The following is a 14,632-nucleotide window of genomic DNA, read 5'->3' on the forward strand; positions in this document are numbered from 1 at the left end:
TAGGAGAATTTGTGCACTATTTTGGAAAAACAGTTTTGTGAAAGCTATGAAAAATTTAGTGAACACAGTCTTATACACAATAATTCTAATTCTGAGGATTAGTTTCCACACAACCAAGCAAAGATGTACAAGGATGTCCACTTAACATGTATGTATATATGTATGAATGTTTTATATCCATTAAAATATGAAACAAGGGATTGTTAACTGTAATGAGCTAAATAAGAAAGTAGAAATGGGAAAGGAAACATTTACTTTTAAATTTATACTTTTTTCTAATGTGTGATTTCTTTCAAATTTTTACCATATGTTTGTATTTCTTCTATAATTAAAAATCTAAACAACTGAGGTGGATGCAAATTAATATACAGTGGAATAGACAGGATGAGTTATCAGCTTTTGGCAAATTGAAGGATTCCAAGTTCCAAGTTGAAACACTTTTGGAAAACTGTAGTCCAGTAAATTGCAATGTACCATCTGTTTTTGGCTCCTTGTCAAATGCAATGTGGTGCCTAAGATAGTGTCTCTGTTTAATAAGTGTAATTTTATCACCTAAAGCTATGTTCTTTCTGTCATTGTGTCAGTATAAGATAGCCCCTCACCCATGTTCTGAAGTCTGGTTCTCCACAATGGGTATTATAATGTCATACTTTATTATCCACCCCTATTTCAATCTTTTATAACTTTTTGAAAAAGAAAAAAAAACTGCTATGTATTCTCTGATCTCTGTTTATTTGGATACAATGCTTACCAAAGTCTGCTAAGGCAAGATAAAAATATGGTCTCTGTCCCCCATGTTGTGGGTCTCTACCTCAGTTTAGGGCCTCATGAACTGTTGCCTTGATTATAGCAATAGACTTAAAAATTGGTCTCTGAAGTTCCAGTCATCAGATACATCCCTCAAGCCTTCTGTCCACATAGTAACCCCGAAGGAGCTTTCTAAAGCACAATTACTGCCATGGTACTCCCTTATAAGGTCCATCAGTGCCTCCCTGTTCCTACCAGATGAGTCTGATTTCCTTCAGATGACTCCAGCCTCATTGCTCATCATTACATGCCTAATTTATGCCCCAGTCACAGAGAACTTGCCAGCCACAACACACCCCAAGGCAAGGAGCATCCTTTTCTCTTTCCCCTCTACCACCTCCACTCCAGCTCCCGCTGTTCTTTACCAGATGCCTTTCTTAACTAAATTGTCTGAGTTAAGAATCCCTCCTAGTAGTTTATTTATCATCCTATGCTTCCAGCTAACCAAGGTACCTACACTATGTGCCTGAGCTCCCAATTACTGCATAAGTTCCAAGGGCAGGTAGGGTACCTGATTCATCTTCCTGTCTGCTCTGCAGAGCACATCTACAACAGAGTCAATATTCTAAAAAAATACTTGCTTAACTGAATAAGGAGATAATTCTCAATAGTGGAGAAAACATCTTTACCTTGACATTCAGTTGCCTAGAAGTGATTAAGATGATGATCATATGAATCATCATATTTCAGTCAATAAAAACAGGAAGCCACTAATCAACTGATTTCTTTCACACACATTTCACTTTTTAGAGCAAGAAGCAAATGTAAACAAGTTGGCCATTTGCTAACAGTTCCATGGATATGGATCAGTCGATGTATAATTCATCTGCTTTTGGAACAGTTGTCCTAAATACTATCCTAGGATTTACTCACCTTTCAATTATGCCTCCTTGCTTTATTTTTTGTCCTTTATTGGTGCCTTTTTACTGAACTGAATTATACAACTTCTCAGATGAAACATGAGTTCATTGATAGTGAAATCTCAATCAGCTACTGCATGTATTAGACAAGCATGATGTGGATTATTGGTCACTTGCTGAATTGAGATGTGTGAGGCAAAAATAATCTAGGAAGTCTTTGTGCATATGGGAATGACAGGGATGATGGTTTGGTTTTGGTTTATTTGTTTGTTAAAGGAATAATAAAAGAAAAAATCCAAAAGTTCAGAGGTTTGAGGAAACTTCCAGACAGAGATTGTCCCCTCTGATGTCTGGCCAGCCAGATCAGTGATATAACCATTTCTCCATGTACCAGACAGAGGCTGAAACCATTGAGGTAGACACCTCCTGTGCACCGTTTTTTTGGTGTGCAAAGGAGTACATTGAAGTATATTGAACAAAGGGAGTTTAGGAGTTTGCACAAGAAACCCAGCTAACCAGTCTGAGAAGCAGCTCAAACTCAGCTCCCATGGCTCTAAGTCAACGTTCTGTGTCCCTCACTGTCCAGTCAGATGATATTATATGTGAGGATGAATGAAGAATTCTGGCACACTATAGATATCAAACGTGTGAACTAACTCCATGCTGTTCCCTTCTTTTTATTTTTAGACCAGAATTCAGCCACTTTTCAGAAAGGACTGCATTTCATTCTCCTGCTCAGGAAAGAGGGTGGACATGGTGTACAGTCCCCACAGCCAACCCACCCTCACATTTTCCCAGTGCAGCTATGGGTGACCTTTGTGAGCAAGTGGCACTACAGGATCTAGCCTGTGCTGGATCAGCATCAGGTCCGTTCTGTTGCAAATCTCACTGCACATTCTCCTTCTCATTTCTCTTAAAGGTCTATGGAAAATCATGTTCTAATAGGAACAAAAAGTGCTTCATTCACTTTTTCACACTTGGCCCGTCACAGGTGAAAAGCCAAGACTCTCTCCCAAGGACTCACCCAGGGCAGCATACACAACAGGTTCCAGCACCCACAGAGTGAATGAAATTGCTTCTGCCCAGCAATTTCTAGTTCCGTGTTGCTAAGACTGCCCATTTATTTATCTCATTTAACAGTGGAATGTTCTGTGGAGCTGAGAATCAATACGGAAGCAGATGTCAGAGGTCACTGTTTCCTTGATTTACTCAATGTTTGAAAACTCACACATTTTATTTATCATAAAGTACTCCTAGTCTGCTTAAAATAAGGAGGTGCCATTATTAAGACCCCCTCTATAACACTGGATTTTCTCCATAACAATTCACAAGACTTGTCTATAAAACACTCTGTGGTATGCCTTCTGTGCAGTATGGTTCAATTATCTGAATTTTAGAGCAATATCCCCAGGGGTTCCAAACTTTTGTGTATTCCAACTCATCTTCATTTATATGCAATGCAGCTGTTAGTAAGCAGCTGTTGGCCCCATCAGATTACCAGTGCTTGTTAACAGCAGTTCTGGCATCTCAAGGCCTCTTCTGTTTTACGTGCATAGTTTTTATTTAATGGTCACTAGAGCCCAGTAGAGTAGATATTAAGGTGTGTCTTTTAACAATGTGAGAAAGGGGGTTTCAAGTGTCTGGGAAACCAGGGCAAGCATACAGTTTATAAACAGACTGTGGAGATACTTGAACCTCCTGCTCTGTCATAGGCAGCACCCAGGGTCCTGATTTCGTTCTCTGGGCAGTCATGAAATGGTTGCAGATGCCACACTCCCAGGCAATGCCCACAGCTCCTTGTTGCTATGCTGAGATCTGCATGCTGTGTAGAGCCATCTAAGAATGCAGGGTGGAAACATGGCAAACTCTTAGGAAACACTTCCAGGTTTATGGAAACCCACATTCTTTTTTTTTTTTTTTTAAGATTTTATTTATTTATTCATGAGAGACACAGAGAGGCAGAGATACAGGCAGAGGGAGATGCAGGCTCCACGCAGGGAGCCTGATGTGGGACTCGATCCTGGGACCCCAGGATCACGCCCTGAAAAACCCACATTCTAACTGGTATCCCAGAAAGTCAGACTCAATGTGCATATAACTTTGTACACTTAAAATCTTGATGTGTTTACTTATGCAGAATGGACAAGAAAAGACTTCCAATGCATTATTAATCATTAAAGTTAAACATTGCATAACAACCAAGTTCACTACAGCTATGCTGATTCTAGCAGCCTGCTGAGCAGGAGACATAACTCCATCTTTTAACTATTGACCACATTGGCTCTCATCGTTTCCTGTCATTTTTTTTTGTTTATAAAATCTTGATTTTATTGCTTTCTGAATGCTTTTCTTTTTATTTTATTTTTTTATAAATTTATTTTTTATTGGTGTTCAATTTGCCAACATATAGAATAACACCCAGTGCTCATTCCATCAAGTGCCCCCCTCAGTGTCCGTCACCCAGTCACCCCCACCCCCTGCCCACCTCCCTTTCTACCACCCATAGTTCGTTTCCCAGAGTTAGGAGTCTCTCATGTTCTGTCTCCCTTTCTGATATTTCTCACTCATTTTTTCTCCTTTCCCCTTTATTCCCTTTCACTATTTTTTAAATTTTATTTTCTGTAATTATATATCTGAATACAGAGACTGCATAGATCATGTGCATCTTTCTGGAGGAATAACAGTGTGTACTGGCAGAGGGCCCTCTGACACTGGAATTCTCTGAGCTTTCTACTCATGCATACACACCAAGTAATGGTGTGATTCAGCCCCAACTCAGAGAGGGGTTGACTTTCCCTGAGTCAGGTTTCTCTTCTCCCATTCTGGTGCTGCAAAGTTAAATATACAGACCACAGCATGGCTTTTAAAGATAAAATATCATTAGTCTTCTTCTTCTTCTTCTTCTTCTGCTTCTGCTTCTGCTTCTGTTTCTCCTTCTGCTTCTGCTTCTTATTCCCTGAGACTGAGTGAGGCATGAACACATCACAGGGCAACCAACACATGAAAGACCAGCACAGTCCATCCTGAGGACCCCAATAAGATAAGCCCATATTAACCTTCAATAACACAACCCTCCTCTTCCAAGACCACCCATCCTGAATAAAAGAAAGAGGAGTGAGAGTTCAAGAGGAAGTGAGGTAGTTGGGAGGTGCTGGGCTCCATATAAGAATCTCTCCTTGTCATCCCCTGGAAAAAAATATCATGAATTGCCTTAATGAGGACTCAGTGACCATGGGCTGGCTATCTTCTCTTCAGCTAGGCAGACAGAAGTATTTCCATGCCTCTCTTCCAAAGTGCTGCCCCTTACCTGAGAGGCAGTTTTGATTATTATAATGTTCTGATCATGTATCAAAAGATCCATAAGTTCTTGGAAGAGGATGAAGGAAACAATATTTCAAGGTGAATCCCACCCCCTCCAAAAAATAGTTTGGAGACTGTAGCTGTCAGAAAACTCAGTATGAGTCAAGTGTGAGATTGTATCATTTTCTCTCCATCCCTCACTCCTCTCAATAGCCTAGGAAACTTAGTTGGCAGCTTATTTAGAATGACTTTAATCTACACTGGCCACACAATAGCAAGAAAATGGCATCTTATGATGGAAAACATATACCAGGAAGGAGAAGGTCTTCCTGGAGCATACTGAAGGAAGTGACTAGGTTTGATGAGCTTGGAAGTAGAGTGGGGGAACTACCACTTTGTTTAGCCCATACAGAGTTTCAAATATGATTTAAACTTACATTTAAATTCAGACTATATCACATACAAATCTAGATCCTTGTTTTTTCATTATAAATAATCAGAAGAACTAATAAAAATGTTCCATTTTTTCCCCAAGGAAATCATGGGCAAGAGAGAAGAGCTGCTGCTTTATATAGGGTATATGTTCCCAGCTGGACTCAACCCCTCTCTGGTATGTGTCTCTTCATCACTGAAGCTGACAGTTCATTATCAATTACCATCAGGCCTGTGGCATTCTTCTAGTAGAGATATATTTCTCTGTTCTCATGTTCATCAAAAGTAGCAAAAAGTAAAGATTTCTAAATGTAAGTAAAGAATATTTCTATATATTTAATGCAAAAAACAGGCCCACTTCACTCCTCTATTTTACTTGCCTGGATTCTATAAACTAATTAAATGTTTAGCCCCTAAGGTGTTTTGCCTAGGAAATTGCTGAATGATGTGGGAATTATTAACCCAGAAGAGAGAAGACTTGGGTATTTCATGAGATTAGGTTCAATACATGTAGGGTGAGTCACAAGGGAGAAATATTGGATTGACCTGCAAGGTCTTGTGAAATCCACCAGGAGAAAGGTTTCTGCTCAGTGTGAAAAAAAAATCCATACTACAAGAATTTTTCAGTAATAAAATGTGTGTCTGGAAATTACAGTGATCCCCAGTGACTGGTGGTATTGAAACATAGAAGGGTACCCCTAGGTAGAAACCAGGATGCAGATTGAACAATTGAGTGTGCAGCTATACCTGACCAGAGATGCTCACCTGCGTCAGTGCAGTCTGAGCAACTTTATGGATGGCCTTAATGGGCCCATGAGTCATCTGGAATTGTCTGCAGATGTGGAAATAGGATTCTCAAAAGAAGAAAATATGTAAACTCGGATCCTTACAATTCACTAAGTAACTCAACCTCTCCACACTATCAAATCCTGGTATTTTCTATCACCTGATAAAGGCTTTCCATAGCATCTCATAAAGCATTCAAATAGCCACCTCTATGCAATTGCAGTAACTGACTGTGGCCACATAGCCTAGCCCAGAGCTTTGCACTAACTAGATAATGAGAGGAATGATAGGGTGTCTGTGTTTGTGTGAAGAGTTTGCCTGTTAGCTTCCCATAGGTCTTTAATATACCTGATGAGCAACAAGAGCTGTGTTTCCAGGTGACTGCTACCTATATAGATTTATTTGGGCCTGAGAATTAGAGCAGCAAAAATGGAGAGATCTAAAAACTGTGACTCAAAACATTAATGTTTTCTATTGGGATGCAGTACCATTCAATTATTACACTATTATTTAAGTGGAACTTTGCTTTATCTATTCTCTTAAAACTCAGAGAATAGGATCCCTGGTGGCTCACTGGTTTAGTGCCTGCCTTCAGCCCAGGGCATGATCCTGGAGTCCCAGGATCGAGTCCCACGTCGGGCTCCCTGCATGGAGCCTACTTCTCCCTCTGCCTTTGTCTCTGCCTCTCTCTCTCTCTCTCATGAATAAATAAATAAAATCTTTTTAAAAAGCTCAGAGAATAAATATGCTATTAGTGATGATGAAATGAGGAGGGAATAACTTCCAACAGTGGCAGACCACATAACAGCACTCTCTACCCTCTGTGAGCATCCAGAAAAATGGGATTAAATATATTATTTTAAATCTGTTTGGAGACATGGAGAGTAAGCAAGGCAATAAAAAAAAATAAAGGCAAGATCCCGTGGAAGAACACAACCTTGAGAAGCAAGCCCAGAATTTGGGCAGTCTCTTGATAGGGGCATCTGTCTATTCTGGACAACCTGGGAAAAGGCAGAGGTGGGTAATGGCACCCTGATAGCCTGGTGGGCCTAGGAGAGTCAATAGTAGAGTCCAGAGCCCACTGAAGTAGAATCTGATAAACCATTTACTGTTTAGTTTAGAGCACAAGAGAATAACACCTTAAGACTATTAAGAAAAAAACAACATCATAAGATTAGAATTATAATGTATATGGAGGTAAAGGGTATGATGGTAATAGCACAAAGGAGGAGATGAGGATAATAAAATGAAATTCAATCACTGTAAGTGAAGTGGGCTATAAATAAGTGAAGCATGATATTGACTGTACATAGACTTTTATAAGTTAATACAATATGGTATATTAACCCAAGAATAACAACTAAGAAAAGCAGTAAAAACAACAAATAAGAGGGAAGTTCTAAGAAGAGTCTGACTCAATTTTTGATATTTGACTGTTCATATCTTTTAAGCATTGCTCATCCCTTTTCCTCTCCACCTCACAAATGGGCAAGCTGATAAGCAAGCTGAGGTACCACCCCCTTTAGTGTTGGGGCACTTCAAACTATGCAAACCTCCAGCTTACACAAGAGAAGGTTCTCCATGATTTCATCCCATAAATACCAAAAAGCTACCAATCCAGCTTACTTTTGCTGCCTAAATCCACTTTCAGACCAGCTTAGCAGTCTGTCCTTCTCTCCCCAGAAAGCCTTATTATGTGAGTAATAAATTTTGTCACAACTTCTTGGAGTGTGTGATGCCACCAGTCCTGATATCCATACCAAATTTGAGATAGGGACCCTACCCATCCTTATAAAGAACCTCCAACATCAATGAAAAATAAAATTAAATTAAATACTAAAAATGAAGAAAAATAAATACTTGATACAAAATTAAAGAGTTTGTTATTAGCATCCTCTGTAAGAAAATACTAAAGAATATTCCTCAGACAAAAAAAAAAAAAAAAAAAAAAAGGCTACCAGAAAGATGATCAGATTGAAAGAGGAGTGAAAGTCAATAAATATTTGGGTAAATTGAATTGAATATTGAGCATATAAAAATAAAAATATTATTAGTTTTTAGAATTTAATATATATCTTATTTTATATATGAACATATAGATACATAGAATTTAAAGTTACATATACACTTTAGGATAGATAAATGGTATTAAAGGGTTTTAATATTTTTGCATTGTCTGAAGGAAGAAAAAATATTGATTTACATTAGAGACCCAGAAGTCAAAGGTTTGTGTTGTAATCTCTGGGCTAATACCAAAATAAAGAATGATAAAAGAACATTAAACTTCTAAAGAAATAAAGAAAATGAAATACTAAAAAAAATACTCTAAAAGGGGGCAAGAAGTATGAAAAATCAACTTATAGATAGAAAAATAGTAAACAAGTAATGAAATGGTGGATCTAAATGCAAATCTATTTTTAAAACTAAGTACTTTCATCAAACAAAGATTTTCAGACTTGAAAAATAAAAACTTGTGTACCAGTTGCAAGAGATTTTATCTAAGATATAAAAAGTCACTAAGATTGAAATTAAAGACAGAGCACCTGAAGAATAATTTTATATCAGGAAGATATATCAATTCTAAGTTTAAAGGCAAAGCATCTTTTAGTTTTAAAAAAGAATAAAGGAAAGATTAATAGAATTACAAGAAAAGTCATCAAGTCTACCATAGCAGGACATTCTAACATGCCACTCTGTGAACAATCACATCAGAAATGAAATAAAACAAAACAAAACCAATGGTAAGGATATAAGAGATTTGAATAACAAAATATTAGTATGATGTAGCTGGCATATATAACACTGCATTCAATAACTACAGCATAATACACAAGATTTCCATGCACTGACAGAATATTTAACAAAATTGGCCAAGCACTATGCTATAAAGCAGAGATCTACTAAGTTCATATAATTAAAATCATACAGAATAAGTTTTCCGCCACAATGCAATTGAGTAAAAGTCAATTACATATGTAACTAGAAAATCTACATATGGAAGTTAAAAATATTCTTCTAAAAATACATGAGTCAGAAAAGGAATCCCAAATGGAATCCAGAAAACAATTTGAGATGATTTTAAGAGTAAAACTATACATTAGAATAATGTGAGATATAGAGGAAAATTTATAGAAAGGGAGAAAGGCTAAGAATTGATCAGAACTGATGAACTGATCAGAAAACATTGAAACTGATCAGAAAACATTGAAAAAGAACAAAAAATTTAGCCCAAAAGGAACAAGAAGGATGGAAATAGTAAAAAATAAATGTGAAAGTCAATGAATTAGAAAACAAATGTACAATAGAAAAGATAAAACAACCTAAATTTTAATTCTTGGAAAGACTAAATAAAGTTATAAATCTCTGGTGAGACTGACCAAGAAAGATACACATTCAGAAGGATTAAAAAAAGAGATCAGAAGGATCATTATGATTTTTTAAATGAGGGCATTATAAGGATATTACAAATATCATAGGAGGAAATTATTATAACATTAGGGCCAATATATTTGAAAATGTAGATAAAATGAGCAAAGACTAGAAAAATACAATTAACAATAGAAAATGTAGAATCCTATAATTATTAGAGAATTTGAAACTGTAATTACAAATCTTCACACAAAGAACTCCAGGCCCAGCTGGTTTTACCAGTTAATCCTGTCACAAATTTAAGGGATAAAATCACCCATCTTGCTTAATTGTTTCATAAACAAGAAAAAAATAGATTAATTTCTGCAACTTGTTTAATATAAAACCAGCATAATTTTGATTCTAGGGACACCTGGGTAGCTCAGCAGTTGAGCATCTGCCTTCAGCTCAGGGTGTGATCCTGGGGTCAGGGATAGAGTCCCACATCAGGCTCCTTGCGGGAAGCCTGCTTCTCCCTCTGCCTATGTCTCTGTCTCTTTTTCTCTCTGTGTCTTTCATGAATAAATAAAATCTTTATATATTATATATATAAAAATATATATAAAAAATATATTTTATATATATATAATAAAATTCTATATATATATAGAATTTTGATTCTGAAATCTGACAAAGGAAAAACTAGTAGAAAAAAATTATAGGTACAACTCCCTCATGAACTTACCAATAAAAATTATAAACAAAATAATAGCAGATAAAACCTCGCACTACATGAAAAGGATAATTCCTATCAACCAAGTTTATTTATTCCGGGAGTGCAAGATCCATTTAAAACAAGTGACTTATTTAAAAATCAATCATTCTAATTTACCATTTTGAAAGAAAAATTATATAGTTATTTCAATAGATGCAGGGGAAAAAGTAGGGTAAAATCTAACACCCATTATTTTTTTAATAATAAATTTATTTTTTATTGGTGTTCAATTTGCCAACATTCAGAATAACACCCAGTGCTCATCCCGTCAAGTGCCCCCCTCAGTGTCCGTCACCCATTCATCCCCACCCCTTGCCCTCCTCCCCTTCCATCACCCCTAGTTTGTTTCCCAGAGTTAGGAGTCTTTATGTTCTGTCTCCCTTTCTGATATTTCCTACCCGTTTCTTCTCCGTTCCCTTCTATTCCCTTTCACTATTATTTATATTCCCCAAGTGAATGAGAACATATAATGTTTGTCCTTCTCCGATTGACTTATTTCATTCAGCATAATACCCTCCAGTTCCATCCACGTTGAAGCAAAACACCCATTATTATAAGCTCTCTTAGCCAACTAGGAAAAGAAGAGAATCCCCTTAATCTGATGGAGAGCACTGTTCAATTTCCTTTCATTTGAGATTGGGAATGAGACAAGAAATGTCTCTTCTCTTCACTGCCATTCAACAATGTATTAGGAGTTCTGCTGGTTCAATAAGCCAAGGGAAAGAAATAAAAATTAAAATGGTTAGAAGACAAGAGATAAAACATTATTTTGAGGTTATAATTATATTTATAGAAAATCCAAGGAAATTTATAGATAAACTATTAATTAATACATGAGTCCAACAAAATTGTTGATCTACCAAAAATAAATAAATATAATTCTATATACCATATATTATATATGATATAATTCATGATGATAAAAATGTTAAAACCTAGGAATAAGTCTAATGAAGATAGGGAAGATCTCTACATAGAAAGTATGCAATATTATTAAAATAAATAAGAAAAGGTCTGAATAATGGACATGCATGCCAAGTTAGTAGATCAGAAGACTCAATATTTTAAGTATGTAAATTCTCCCTAAATTGATCTATAAAGTCAATTCCATCCTCATCAAATACCAACAAGGGTTTTTTTTGGGGGGGGGGAGGCGGAGTTGACAAAATTATTTTTTATATGGATATTAAAAAGAATAAGATATTGTTAAAGAAGAACAATTGAAAGATTTTGTCCCACAAATATTAAATATTAAAACAGTATTATTGACATAGGAATTATGAAGATTCACAGAAGAGAAAGTTGAGAAATAAGCTCACCTGTATATGCATACTTAATTTCTGATTAATCTGGTACCAAAATAATAAAGGAAAAACATTATTTTCAATAACTGTACTAGGTCAATTAGATATCAATATCCCAAATTATGGGTTAAATTATATCCCCCTAAATTCATATGTTGGAGTCCTAGCCCCGAGTACCTTAGAATGTGACTCTAGTTAGAGATGGGGGTTTTAAGAGAGATAATTAAGTTAAAATGAGGACTGTAGGGTGGACTCAAATCCAATATGACTGGGGTCTTTGTAAAAAAAGGAAATATAGACACAAACACACACAGAAGATAAACCATGGGAAGACGAGGAAGGAATGGACAACTGGAGGCCAAGAAGAGAGGCTTCAGAAGAAACCAATCTTTCCAGGACCTTGATCTCAGACTTCCAGCTTCCAGAATTGTGAGAAAATATATTTCTACTGGTTAACTCACCCACAGTATGGCACTCTGTTATGGCTGCCCTTGCAAATTAATATACCCTAAATTTCATCATTCACAGAAATTAATTCTGTGTGGATTATAGAGCTAAAATCAAAATAGTATTGCATCTAGAGATGTTATGGGTGATATCTTTACAATATTGAAGTATCAAATGCTGTTTTAGGTCACAAAAAGCACTAATCATAAAAGAAAACTTTGATAACTTGGACTTTATTAAAATAGGAGGTTCAATTTGAAAAAAGATATTATCAAGAATGTTTAAAAGTCAAGATAGGAAATGACGAATGAATTAGTAAAACATAAGCAAGCAAACACAAAAAGGCTTGTATCCAATATGTACAAAGAATGCTTTGTACGGATCATTAGGAAAAACACAGTCTAATAGAAAAATTAGCAAAAAACTTAGGCACTTTGTAAGAGGATGTGCAAGTACGTTAGCCTGTTCAGGCAGCTATACCAAAATAGCATAGACTAGGTGGCTTAAAATCAGATATTTATTTCTCACAGCTCTGATGCCTGGGAAGTCCAAACCAAGGTGCCGGCTAATACAGTTTCTGCTAAGAGCTCTCTTTCTCACTTTCAGACAGCTGCCTTTTCCTTGTGTCTTCACTTGACAGAGAGACAAAGAGAAAGAGAGAGAGAGACTAAGAGAACCCTAATCCTAGGGTACCCACTCTCATGACTTTATCCAAACTAATTACCTCCCAAAGGCCCCTCCTCCAAATATTATCATATTGGTTGTTGGGGTTTCAACAGATGAATGTTAAATTATTATTATTATTATTATTTTTTTTTTTATGATAGTCACACAGAGAGAGAGGGAAAGAGAGAGAGGCAGAGACACAGGCAGAGGGAGAAGCAGGCTCCAAGCACCGGGAGCCCGATGTGGGACTCGATCCCGTGTCTCCAGGATCGCGCCCTGGGCCAAAGGCAGACGGTAAACCACTGCGCCACTCAGGGATCCCCAACAGATGAATGTTAAATGAATGTAGACATGCAGGCCATAACATTGAGGATTGATAGCACGTGAAAGGACGTTTGCCCCTTTATTAGTAATCAGGAAATGCAAATTAAAACCACCATGTGATACCAAAACATGTCCAACAGAAGGCTAAAGTTTATGAGACTGACAGTAGCAAGTGTTGATTAGGAGGTGAAACAGTGAGTTTTCATGTGCTGCTGGGTAAGAATGTATCTTGTCCAACTACTTGGGAAAGCCCTTTATAACCTGCTTTAGTTGAAAATTTGCACATCCTATGACCAAGCAATGCTAGTTCTATGTATATGACCAACAGGAATATTCCTATGTGGAGGAGCAGTCAAGTACATGGGAACATCTACAGCAGCATACTCATGATAATCCCAAACCATAAACAACTCATAAGTCCTTCCTATGAGATTGGATCAATAAATGTGGAATAAACATACAGGAGAATATCATACAATAACAAAAATGAATGAAATGTAATGACATACAACATGGATGAATACTACAAATATAATATTATTGATTGAAAGAAGCAAGACACAAAATAATATATACTGTATATTTCCATTCTATGAAATTCAAAAACAGGAAAAACTTAATTTTAGTGTAAGAATTTAGGACAGAGAAGTCTTCCCTCAGCAAGTAAGAACCTATCTTATTAGAGTTATTAGGACACTGACAGTGTTATGGACTAAACTTCACCCCCCTAAAAAAAAATTTCTATGTTGGAGTCTTAACCACCAATATGTCTTGTATTTAGAATTAGCTTCTTTAAGGAGATAATTAAAGTTAAATGAAGTAATAATAATAAGACTCTAAATGTGATCTTTTTTTCCAGTGTACACTGCTGCACTTCAATAATGAATCTAACCTTTTTCTTACCCCAACTACCTGAGCTTTGATATTTTAGAAGAGAATTATTTAAATAATTAATTATGCATAATAATATTTTGTAGGTCAGAGCACCTGGGTGACATAGTTGGTTAAATCTCAAACTTTTGGTTTGGCTCAGGTCATGATCTCATGATTTGTGGGATTAAGCCCCCAGTTGGTCTCCGTACTCAGCATGGAATTTGCTTAAGACTCTCTCTCTTCCTCTGCCCCTCCCTCCCACTCTAAAATAAACAAATAAATAAATCTTTAAAAAATAATAATACTAAAATAATAATAATAATAATAATAATAATAATAATAATAATAATTTTTGGAGGCCATATTGACATAGACCTAGACATATATATGTGTGGGTATATTTATACATCCACAGATATATATGAAAAACAAAGTTCAGTTTGTGGAAAGGCTAACTAATATTAAACATTTGGATGGTGATATTGAGGGACTAATTATTGTAAAAGTCATTTTTTCCCATTTTTCATCTAGTGGTAAGTTCATGGGAACATTGGCAGATGTAGATTATAAAGAATAATCTGTCCAAGGGTTAACCTCCCTATACTTTAATGCTTTCATTTCATAAATAAATGTATGCAACCTGTCCCACTACATATCACTGTTGTAAAAAGAACATTGGATAGTAGGTATAATAAGACTTCATTAAAAGC

At 36.2% G+C, this 14,632-nt stretch overlaps 2 long non-coding RNA genes across 5 annotated transcripts in view; one reads left to right on the forward strand and one right to left on the reverse strand.

Annotated features, from left to right (window-relative positions):
- Positions 1–14,632, forward strand: part of LOC144295861 (uncharacterized) — a 135,500-nt gene that overhangs the window by 37,372 nt on the left and 83,496 nt on the right. Inside the window, exons 2-3 of one of the 4 annotated variants that reach the window (XR_013362973.1) lie at positions 2,355–2,533; positions 5,503–5,577. This is a non-coding gene — a long non-coding RNA (uncharacterized LOC144295861). Of the gene's footprint in view, positions 1–2,354; positions 2,534–5,502; positions 5,987–14,632 lie in introns of those variants that run through there. The other 3 variants (XR_013362972.1, XR_013362974.1, XR_013362975.1) reach the window with 3 other exon arrangements.
- Positions 4,125–14,632, reverse strand: part of LOC144295867 (uncharacterized) — a 77,551-nt gene continuing 67,043 nt past the window's right edge. The window contains exon 3 of the long non-coding RNA XR_013362976.1: positions 4,125–4,690. This is a non-coding gene — a long non-coding RNA (uncharacterized LOC144295867). The remainder of the gene's footprint in view (positions 4,691–14,632) is intronic.

The sequence above is a fragment of the Canis aureus genome, chromosome 2, assembly GCF_053574225.1.
Source record: "Canis aureus isolate CA01 chromosome 2, VMU_Caureus_v.1.0, whole genome shotgun sequence".
Taxonomy (NCBI): domain Eukaryota; kingdom Metazoa; phylum Chordata; class Mammalia; order Carnivora; family Canidae; genus Canis; species Canis aureus.